Genomic DNA, 11,165 nt, shown 5'->3' on the forward strand with positions numbered 1-11,165 from the left:
AGACTGATTCTATTAGGATCTGTAGTAGATACTGTGACGAGCCACCTCGACCTCTCTTTGTGATTGAAGGCTTTATTCCTCCAGCTATATTACCCCAACTTGGGACAATTCTGAAGTGGCCACTCCAGATTCAGAGGTGCCTATGGGTTTGACAGCTATTGAAACTCTATCAGCTCAATTTCCTCCCCATTCACACTCCTGTTTCTGTTGCCCTTCCTCAGTTGCTGATCTTTAGAGCACTTCCTAATCAACTCCATGCTTATCTAAGGACGTTTTCTTGGGAAATCAACTTGCAACAGGAACCTTATTAGAAGAAAAAAAGCCATGAACTATTTCAAGTTTCTGAGCTCCATTAGATGTGTTTGAAAGAAAAAGAAGTGGTTCAAATTCCAGCAATGATTTTTAGAACTCACATTTGTAATCTGAGCCATGTAATTATTATTGTCATTCACAAATGAAGATCCTACATAAAGTTAATGACTAGGGCGTGCCTTTGCATTCAGGCAGGATTTGTCACTTTATTCAGAGAGTAATGCGTGGGTCCACAAATGGGATGGTTTTAACATGCATGTCTTATTATATGCAGAAGCTTTCTGAAAAGTTTTTCATGAGTCCTACATGACAGAATCTGAATAAGCCATAATTGAATATAAGGGTGTTGTTACTAGAAGTGAGTGTTGTGCCTAATATTTAAGATGCCCTTGTCTCACACTGGAGTACTTGGTTGCGATTCCAAGCTCTGGTTCCTGACTCTAGCTTCCTGAAAACAGACAGTGGTGATGGGTCCAGCCACTGGACTCCTGCTCCCCATGTGGGAGACCTGGATTGTGTTCCTGTGCTCCTGTCTTGGGCTCTGTCCCAGCCATGACTGTTGTGGGCATTTAGGGGATTGAACTACAAGATTAGAGCTCTTTCTCTCTCTGTCTCTCTTTGCTTCTCAAATTGAGAGAGGGAGAGAGATACTGTTACTTATTAGAGTTTTCCAGGTAAATTTAGAAGCAACTGAGATATAAGTGGAAGTAAAAATAGCATAACTAAATTAGTTTAAAAATTGAATTTTCAAATACTTATCAATGTAATATAAATTTTAAATGAATTTCATTGTTTTACAGTGATATTTGTGTAATTAGGGAGATGATAACTGTTTATAATAATTTTAATTATAATGGGACTATATTTCATATGGATTGTATAATAGCCCAGCTGGGCATTGACTCCAGGGCCTTCGAATACCATCCAGTGTGTGCAGTAGTCCCTTCCTTGTGTCTGTTATTGTGGTATTGCTATGTAAGTCATTTCTCACTCACATTACATTGTTAATGGCATGCCAAGCAACTTGCAGCATTCACAGTACAGAGCATTTGAATTCTATAAAACAACAACAACAACAACAAATCCCAAACAAGTTTAATTTAACCAAGGGATTGACTTTTTTGGCCTCCTTGATACCCAACAGGAGCTTTGACAAAAATACTTCTCAAATTACTATTAAACCTGCTTTGATTACACAAGCCCACTTGACATGAACAAAGACATAGAAGATAGGGGTAGAGTCATATCTTTCTCTATCTTAAATATAATTAAGTCCAATTAAAAGGCTTAGGAATAATGGCAGTACATATTTAAAGTGTCTTCTGCTCCATCACCTCCTTAGCTATATACATTAGTCTTGATGATAACTGTGAAATTTTGACTTATTTCTATTGCTTGAGATTGGGAAATGTTGGTGGGCTTTGGGTCCTTTGTGCAATTGTGTATCTATATTTGCTTACAAAATTAGAATTGCTCTTTAGTCTTCTGGTGGGGGAGACGTACATCTATCAAGATTGCTTGGCAGCAGCCTGAGCCAGTGTTCAGTAAGTGGTAACTGAGTTTTCATCAGACTCATTTGCTTCTTTGTACATGGCTAGATGATCATATAAAGCAGATTAAATGTTTTGGTCATGAATCAACTCTATTAGACCGGAATAGCCTGTCCAGTTACTCCCAGAGAGGTTAAAGCTAATCAGAGCTTTTCTCCTATGATCTGTGTAACAAAAACAAAACAAAACAAAACACACACACACACACACACACACACACAAAACACCAAAAAACCATGAATGATAACCCATAAAAGTAGAGGCAAACAACAGTAATGAATATTCATACCTACTGGAAGAACAAACCTGGTATCCAACTTCAATAGGACTTCAGATATCAGCACCTAAATTCCATTGTTGGGATTAAGATACATTATAAAGAAGACTTTTCTGAGCTCTCCATGACTTCTTCAACCCCAAAGAGATCTTTCTTAAAATTGTCATGCATCAGATGATAGGAGTTTTATTTCCAGATCCCGATTCTTTAGTGATAACTACCTTATTAAACATAATCATTTCTTTTAGGCGAAATAAAATGTCAGCTTGATACTGTGCAGTTGCAACCTGCCTTGAGAAGAACTCATTTCCAAGTTCTCACACAGGGATGTTTACAGTGATTCCTATTTCCCAGCAGACATTGATGAGTGGCAGATAGATCATCCCTGACCCGCCAGCTAGTGTGCGCATGGGTCTGCATACACATTCTGTTTGTTAAATGCAGTCTTCCAAGTTCTAATTTTACCAACAACCATCCATTATATGCACAGATTATCATTATACACGGTGGAGTTTTTGTCCTTGAGCTGTGAGCCGCAACGTTCCAACCACCCCACCTTTTTGAGACCAGCTCTCTCCCAGTACCACTGATACTACTATGGTGACTGTTTACTGAAAGGGAGCTGTGTGCTAGACACTTTGATAGAAGCTTTGCATATACTGTACATAATCCTTTCTATAACATTGCAGGGCAGGTGTTGTTATATCCATCTTATATATGAAAAAACTGAGGTGAGGAGAGGTGAAATGACTTACCTCAGTCTTGTAGCTGCTTACAATAGACTTGGAATTGAAAACTAGTTCTGTCTTGGTTCACAACTCTAGATTTTTCATTGTTTTCATTAGAGAAATAACAGGTATGTGATGGAAATAATTTGGAGATGGAATAATCTGCCCACTTTCCATGTACTAACTGAATATAGAAACATTCTGTTTGTCTTTTGTGTTTTTCCTTTATGGATATGATACCCCCTTGTCTGTAGAATCTGGCACAATGATTATAATTCTTAAATCACAGGTTATTGATGGTGGGTGATAGTGTGACCACTTACAAGTCACAACCTGTAATAAAGACACATTCTGCAGGTGGCAGACCCATAGTTACTTAGCATTTCTAAGGAACCCAGAGAAGCATCCGTGAGAGATTCTTCTGTAGATATTTGCCATGTCTAGAGACTGACAGTGCAGGAGCCTCAAAATAATATCAGTCAAGAAAGAATATACCTGCCCTATTTCCTTTACTTGTTCCAGGGCTACAAGTAAGAGAGCAAAGGAAGCACTTTTAGCAGGCTGAGGGAGGAACTAAAGTACTAGACTATCAAAAAGGAAATAATTTGCCTTCATTTCATTTCCTAGGCTTAGACTTTTTAGTTCCTAGTTTGGGACAGAGGTAAAGGGTAGAAATCTTAACTTTGTAGCAAGACTGAAGCATCTTAACCACAGCGCCAAATGCCCATCCCAGGTCCTCATCTGTCCTCCTGTTCAGCCACTGATCTTTATTTGGGTTCCCTAAACAGGTCACTAATCCTACATGTTCTCATTCAAAAGCAAGGAGACAGCTTCCTCCCACAGTGGGGTTTTGCTAGGACTCCAGGACTTGAAAAAAAGGCAACCCAGATGCTAATGCTCAGAGAGTAACTATCTTGTCTGAGCTTTTGAAAGAACTGTGTGTTAAGGGTTTCTCAAAGGACCTGCACATTCTATTGAATCCTGCTCAAGTTTTGTGGAGCAAAGGGGTTGACAACTTTAGTCCCTAGGGAAAAATAAAAAGAATTATCTTTTGTGGCATGTGAAAATTAGACAAAATCCACATTTCAGAGTCCATGAATAAAGTTTTATTGGAACACAGTCACATTCATTCTTTTATATATTCTTGATGGCTACAATGAGAGTTGAACAGTGGTGATAGAGAGTGTATGGCTGTCTGGCCATTTGTGTAAAGAGCTTGCCAATTCTTGACCAAAGGTATTATACTACATCCTATTTCTGATTTTATCTTGATATAAGAAGATTCTCCTTTTTGTGCATTAACATTTTGTTTTTGACTATGACAATTAGGCTATAGTAGCAATTAGATTGCTGACTTAGAAAATGAATCTTCCTTGCTGGTGGATTTCAACAGAATGAAAATGTGAAGCACTCAGTAGACACACAGAGGACATCTGGGGTCTAGGCTTGGTTTTCTCATTAGCTAAGATACCGTGGGAAAGTCATGTCTCTTTTCTAGGCACTGAGGAAAAAACCATCTCACAGATGTTGAGGAATTCTCAGGATTTTGAGTTCTTTTAGGATTGAATAAACAGGGCGCTCCCACTATGTTGCATCAGTATCAATATCATTATGCAAAAACACATTGTATTTTTACAGAAGATTTTAGTAGGTGCAAAGCACTGGCTGCTGAGCATTTCTTGAAAAGCCCCAGAACTGCCTCATCTTCCAGGGTCCCCACAGTCCTATGAGACCACGAGGAAGGAAGAGCTGTTGGGATATGATACTGCTCAAAGGGTTAGGCCATAGGCAGGAGATGCTGAACTTAAATTCTACATCCAGCTTGTTGGCATATTATGTAATAGCCCACCTGTTTTGGTTTTCCCACTCGAATAACAGAAGTGGTATGTAACTGGGTTCTCTTAAACATACGGAAGTTATGCAGTACACACCATTCAAAGAAGACATGGTGGCCAAACTAACTCATTCCAATTTTTGACCAATGGAAAAAAATCACAGGAGGTTCCACCAAGGAAGCTGAAAGGGAGAGTGTCATTTCTTTCATGCCAACTCTGGTTGCTTGCAGAGATTTTATAAGCAATTCTCTAAAAACAATTTGAACTCAGTACTGGTTTTACATGCTTAAGTGTAGACCATTGTGTTTTGGTTGGGAAAGTTCATTGGAAAGCCTAAAAAGGAAGAATATAATAAGCTACCATTTTCCCTTACTCCCTAATGGAGACATGGCTGGATATTTTTAGATGCATTATCTTTGGGTTGATAAACATTTTCAGTTATTATCTTCGAAAGGCAAGCTTAACGGAATTTGTGGTCTGCCTTCCCTGTATTTACGCCCATTTGCAAATGACCATTCATCAGCCCACTTGAAATGATTAATGATAGTGAGCAGGCAAATTGTTTAAGATACAGATTTGATTTATTTTTACCAAATACTGCTTAATGGTGAGTACACTGGAGAGATGGTGTTGATAATTTTTCTACAGTAAAATTTTGGAAGCGTAAGTGAATTAAAAGATAGAAGGGGTGTTCAAAGGAGTGATAGAAGAGTCCATTAAATATTATTTAGATAGCTACACTTAATTTATTCAATCAAACTTTGTTGACACCATCACTAAGCATGGTGGAGGACAGAACAATGAATTAGAGACCTGATTTAAGGGACCCACTGTCTGGAGGGGAGTTTAGAGGCAAACAGGGAACTTTCTGCTTAATTCAGACACCCCCTGCCCCCACTTCTCTGGCCCACTGACTATTAGTGATTTGGAGCCCAGCTGGTGGAGGGAGCTTAGCTTGATGGAAATGTGTGAAATGGCTAATTTGCTCATATCTTTCCCAAGGCTTTTCCCCTACTTCTAGTTTTGACAGCGTTGATTTATGTTTCGAATCATCTTCAGATAGGTGATCTGAGAGGCTACATGGGCTTACAATCCTCTCCCTTTAGCATGTGGTTTGGAGCAGTGTTTGTAATGGGAAGTTTGGGAGTGAAATTGTGGACGTGCTGAAGCCAACCTTTCCACATGTGGTGTTTGACCATCAGAGTTCCCAGGAAAGGTCTGAAATCCCACCCTTGGTCTGTAGTTGAGACTGAATTGTTGGCCTCACCCCCAACCTCTTGGCCACTCCTGGTCTGTCCCTTGATTTTGTTTTCAGGTTCCTGGAGGAGACTGGGGGCTAGGCTTTTCTCTATCCATTCTCCCTCATATCCCTGTTGTGGTTCGATTTCCTGGAAGACAACTCTTAGTCACTTGGCTTGCACTGGAAACCTCCATGAATGTATGTGATGAAGACCAGGAAGGAAGGATGGAATGATGTCTCCCAAAATTTACAGTCATATTGGGGTGACTACAGGGATGGAGTATCCAGAGTTGGGAACTTTGATAGGAACTTGGACTTTGGAGATTCAAATTTGTTAGTTCTTGGCCCAGCCCAACTTTTCATTCCTGAGGAAGAAGTCTATAAAAAGGCCATTTGGACTTCAAAGAGATGATATTTTGATGCATTCAGTATACATATGAATCAGAAACATGTGGATTAAATTTCCCGTTCAAACACACAGCTTTGAAAATTTCAGGAGAAAGTGTTTGGCAAAATATGCCTGAGATTTGGCTAAAGAAGGAGCTTGCTTCATGTTTTTGGATGTTTCCTCACCTCCTGCAATGCCCCCCTGTGATGTGACTGACATAGCCCCAATGGAAACTCAGAGGGTGTAAGGGGGAAAATTGCTTTCTGATGCAAACATATTGAGTTTACTAAAGGAAAGGAGGGTTTGGACCTTCATGGGAAGGGTCAGTGCAGTTTACAGAAACCCCAACCCCAACCAGATAATCTTTTCCTGGAATAAGGGCATGGGAAAGCAAGACACCAATTATACTGGCGACGAGTGCTGTGGGACAGTTGGCTCTGTTTTAATGACTAGTGTCCTGCCCTTTCACTCTAAGGCCACTATTAATATTGGTGTGACCTTTGCTAGGCAGTGCTAAGAGAGCTCAAGAGGAAAAGCAGCCCTTTGGAGCTTGGTTACCAAGGCGCCCATTTCTGCAGAAACTTTGCTTGTGGTGTTCACTGTGGGTATCATGAATAAGATGCCGCCCTGGGGCTCCTCTGTGGGAGGCTGCATGCGTGCATACGTGTGAGGAGCAAGAACACTGCACTCAGGTTGGCCTCATCTGGCCTATGTATTGGATGATGGCCTTCTATTCAGATACACCCAAGGGTCAGCCATCTCTCCTGGGGAAGACTACGGAGCCCAAATTGTTCTCCAATTGAAGACTAAGTCCAGCATTCGTTCTTCTTGCTCTGTAGTAATATGCTGGATATAAGTAATTCTTGCTAACTGTAGAAAAGTTTAAAAGCACAGATTATTAAAGTAAAAACCACTATAATCCCATAACTCATTTGCTATCAACATAGACATTTTTCCATACTATTAAGTATTTTTCAAAATATGACTTTGAGCAGCTCTTTCAAGTTCCATATTACAGATGTATTAGAATCTACTTAAGAATTCTATTTTTGATATTTAGTTTGTTTCTTCTTTTTGTGGTAATAAACATTCCTAAATATACATCTATGCTCCTATCTTTCATTATTTCCTAAAGATAGATGCCTAGCAGGGAGTATTCTGATTTAGAGTGTGTGAACATTTTTTATACATTTTGATACATTATGCCAAGTGGGTTTCCAGGAAATTTGCCTTAATTTGCATTCCCACCTGCAGGCCCGTTCAGGGCCTTTTCCATTCTTTTGAAGCCATTGCAAGGTTCGAGGGCATCCTCTTTATTTATGAACAGCTTCACTGATAAGGATATTTGTGTGTTCTTTGCCTACAACAAGAATGGCAGTGACCATGAGCACTAACCCCTGGTCCACGGAAGTGAGAGCGCTGTGGAACTTTTAGAAGGATCTTGCAGGCTTTAGTGTAGATTGGTTAAATTTTTCTCCATCTGCCCACCCAGCCCTTAAGGGCTCCAGTCTGGTAATCCCTTCTTTGAGTTGGTCTAAGACTCTGGTAGCTTCCCTGGGGCTCCCTACAAACAGACCCCTAGTTAGATGCATGGTGGAGGTTTTTTTTTCCAATCCTATGGTAGAGTTTATCGTCCCAAGAACGATACTCTTGACTTCCCAACTGAAAGAGGCCAAGTGGGAGCTAGGATCCGGAACAATTAGATAGAATATGGCTCAAAGTCAAGTGCTTACATTGGCCATGGAGGGTTCCCTACTCTTTGACTGTTAACCAGGAGCTTCCTGAATTGTCTTACCTTGTCAATCCTCCCTGGATGCAAGAGTCAGTGGGTCTTGGTATCAGGGGGATGGCAGACCATATCTGTAGGATCAGTTAAGTGGAGGGTACCTGTGATCTCCACCTACCAGCTCCCTCCATGTATTTTTTAGACTCCTGTGTCAGCTCCCCACTCTGCTCATGGCTACTGTATGTTAGGAATGCAAATTAGCATTACTATTAGATTAGGTAATATACGCTATGGGAAAGTAGATTTTCTGTCAAGCAAACCATCAATTAACAAGCTCCAAAGTAAAAAATGCAGATTTTATTTTTATTTTGTTGAATTATCCATGACCTGCACACAAAAAAACTGACACTTTTCAATCAGGTACTGAGAGTGGAGTTTGTGGAAATATGAAAGCAATGTGTAATATTTTTAAAACATTTTAAAAACTCTCAACAAAAGAAAGGAGACCTTAAGAAATTTTCATTTATGTTAGGCCACATAGTATCCTGACATGCATAATTAATGATATAATTTCCTGAGTTTCCTGAGTGTGCATAGGGCTTTTGTAGTTAAAATACATGTGTACGTGCACACACACACACCCCCATGAAACAAAAACCCAAACAGGTAATTAAAGTGCTTCCCATTTTTAACGAGTAAGCCCTTCATAAACCTGGCAGGCAGCATCTGGGCCCCACCTCCCACTCTTTATTAACTGACATGTCAAAGAAAAAAGCCATATCATTTTTATGTTCCCATGGTGCAGAAACTAATTTTGGGTACTTTAGGTTGTGGAGATTTATAGATCGGCATCAGAAACTTTTCTCCGGTTCCTGAGAGAGTAGTAACATTCCAGAATTGGATGGATTTAGTATCCACCCAGTTTAAAATATAGGCTCCTGTCACACCTATGGGTATCCCTGAGTAACCTTCTATTACGGCCCAGCTGTTCCTTAAAAGGCGCCATGGAGAATGTCATGATGCTGTGGCAGGTCCCTCCCCCCATGGCTGGGTTGCCTTAGGGAGGATGGGGTTGAGCGGGAGGGCTCCGAGGCTCTCAGGAAGCTCACCTGCTACATGCTGTGGAGGGTGACCCCTGAAGTGGAGCTTTTATTGGAAAAGGAGAGAAAGGGCACCTGAGAATCAGCATTTTGGAGCCAACACCAGCTCTTTCTTTTGATCAGCCTTCTCAGGCAGCCTCAGGAAGCAAGAAGTTGATATTTCCGAGCAGAAATGAAAAACATCGTATAAGCAGGGAATTGATTTGCTTAAAACTTTGGTGTGAAGTAGAATAAATATTTATTGTTCATTTATCTGCCCGAGAGAAGTAAAAGGTATCATTGTTGTTTGCCTGGATTAACTACTTTTTGATGGCCACAAAAGGAAGCTTTTAACACCTTCTGTTCATCTCCAGCATCCTCCCCTTTATTCAAATGGAGGTGGCAACCAACGTGGGTTCCTTGAGGCCTTTGAGCTGTGCAGCTGCATCTCCAAGGAGCTTCCCACGGAGTAAGTGGGTGGCTCTGGGGTGTGAGAGTTAGGAATCTGAATTCTCCCAAGCTGTGGGACTCGGGAAACATTTGAACCTCTTGGGGCCTCGTTCTTGAGTTCAGTGTGAAGATAAGGACATCCATCTTAGAAGGTTGGCTCAGGGATTTGATGAGAACACACACGTAATATTTTTAGCCATCATGCGTGGTAAGTGGGTAAATGGGAACATTTCAGATGATTCCTGGGACGGCACCAGGAGGAGTAGAAAGAGGTGACTGGATGGAATAGATGAAGACTAAAAGCAAGGCTGCAGGCATAGAGAGCACCATTCGCTCTATAAAACGAATATGATCAAAGTCTTGTGGTCTGGAGCCAGCGCTGTGGCAGAGCGGGTTAATACCCTAGCCTGAAGTGCCGGCATCCCATATGGGTGCCAGTTCAAGACCAGGCTGCTCCACTTCCAATCCAGGTCTCTGCTATGCCCTGGGAAAGCAGTAGAAGATGGCCCAAGTCCTTGGGTCCCTGCACCCACGTGGGAAACCTGGAAGAAGCTCCTGGCTTTGGATCGGCGCAGCTCTGGCTATTGTGGCCATCTGGGGAGTGAACCATTGGATGGAAGACCCCTCTGTCTCTGTCTCTCTCTCTCTCTCTCTCTCTCTGCCTCTCTCTCTCTCTCTCTGCCTCTCCTGTCTCTGTGTAACTCTGACTTTTGAATAACTAAATAAATCTTTTAAAAAAAATGTCTTGTGGTCTCTTCTCTAGCAAGTTCCATGGAGTAGATATCATGTCTCATTTGCTCACCACCATGTTTCCAGAGCCTGAGACATTGTGGTGCAAAGGCTGTGACAACCGGTGACTGAATGAATGATCACTATGTTTCAGCTCAAGTCCCATTGTCCGTGGAGATTTCTCTAATGTGTTCTGACCTCTGTGTGTGTGTGTGTGTGTGTGTGTGTGTGTGCATATGCATTTACCTGCCTCTGTAAGTAGACTCTGAAGTCTGACAGCTGAGTTCTGCCTTATACTTCCCTGAGTCTCGCCTGGCCCTCCCTCACTCTGCCTGATGCCTCTCACACAGCATCCTGAGGTTCATATACGTGTTGAATTGAACACATACTTGTTGAATTGAAGTGCCACAGTGCCTTATGGAGGGGAATAGCAGATAGAGTTGTAGATGTGTGGAAATTCACTGTCCACAAGTTGGGCTGAATTTCATTGGTGTTGGCACTTCTAATCGTTTCAGGAATCTCAGGGCTTGGCATATGCTGACTTGCAGAATATCTCTACCGACATAAGCAGGGCTGTCGTTTGGTCGAATAAAGTCCTCTATTGCCTTCAAGAAATTGTGTATTCTCACAAAGTCTCAACTTTAACTTTGGTCAACACCAGTTTAAAAAACAGAGAAAACCCTGGCTGCTTTACAATCATCCAACTCTTGGAATAGGCAAACTAAGGGTAAATTCACTCCTTCTCCGGGACTTTGGTTTCAAAGTTGAACAGGTATAAGGAATATGACTCCTGTTCGATCATATTTCATGGCCACCACAAGTGGCTGTTAAGAGATTTTGCTTGAGGCTGC

The sequence above is a fragment of the Oryctolagus cuniculus genome, chromosome 14 (assembly GCF_964237555.1).
Source record: "Oryctolagus cuniculus chromosome 14, mOryCun1.1, whole genome shotgun sequence".
Classification (NCBI taxonomy): Eukaryota; Metazoa; Chordata; class Mammalia; order Lagomorpha; family Leporidae; genus Oryctolagus; species Oryctolagus cuniculus.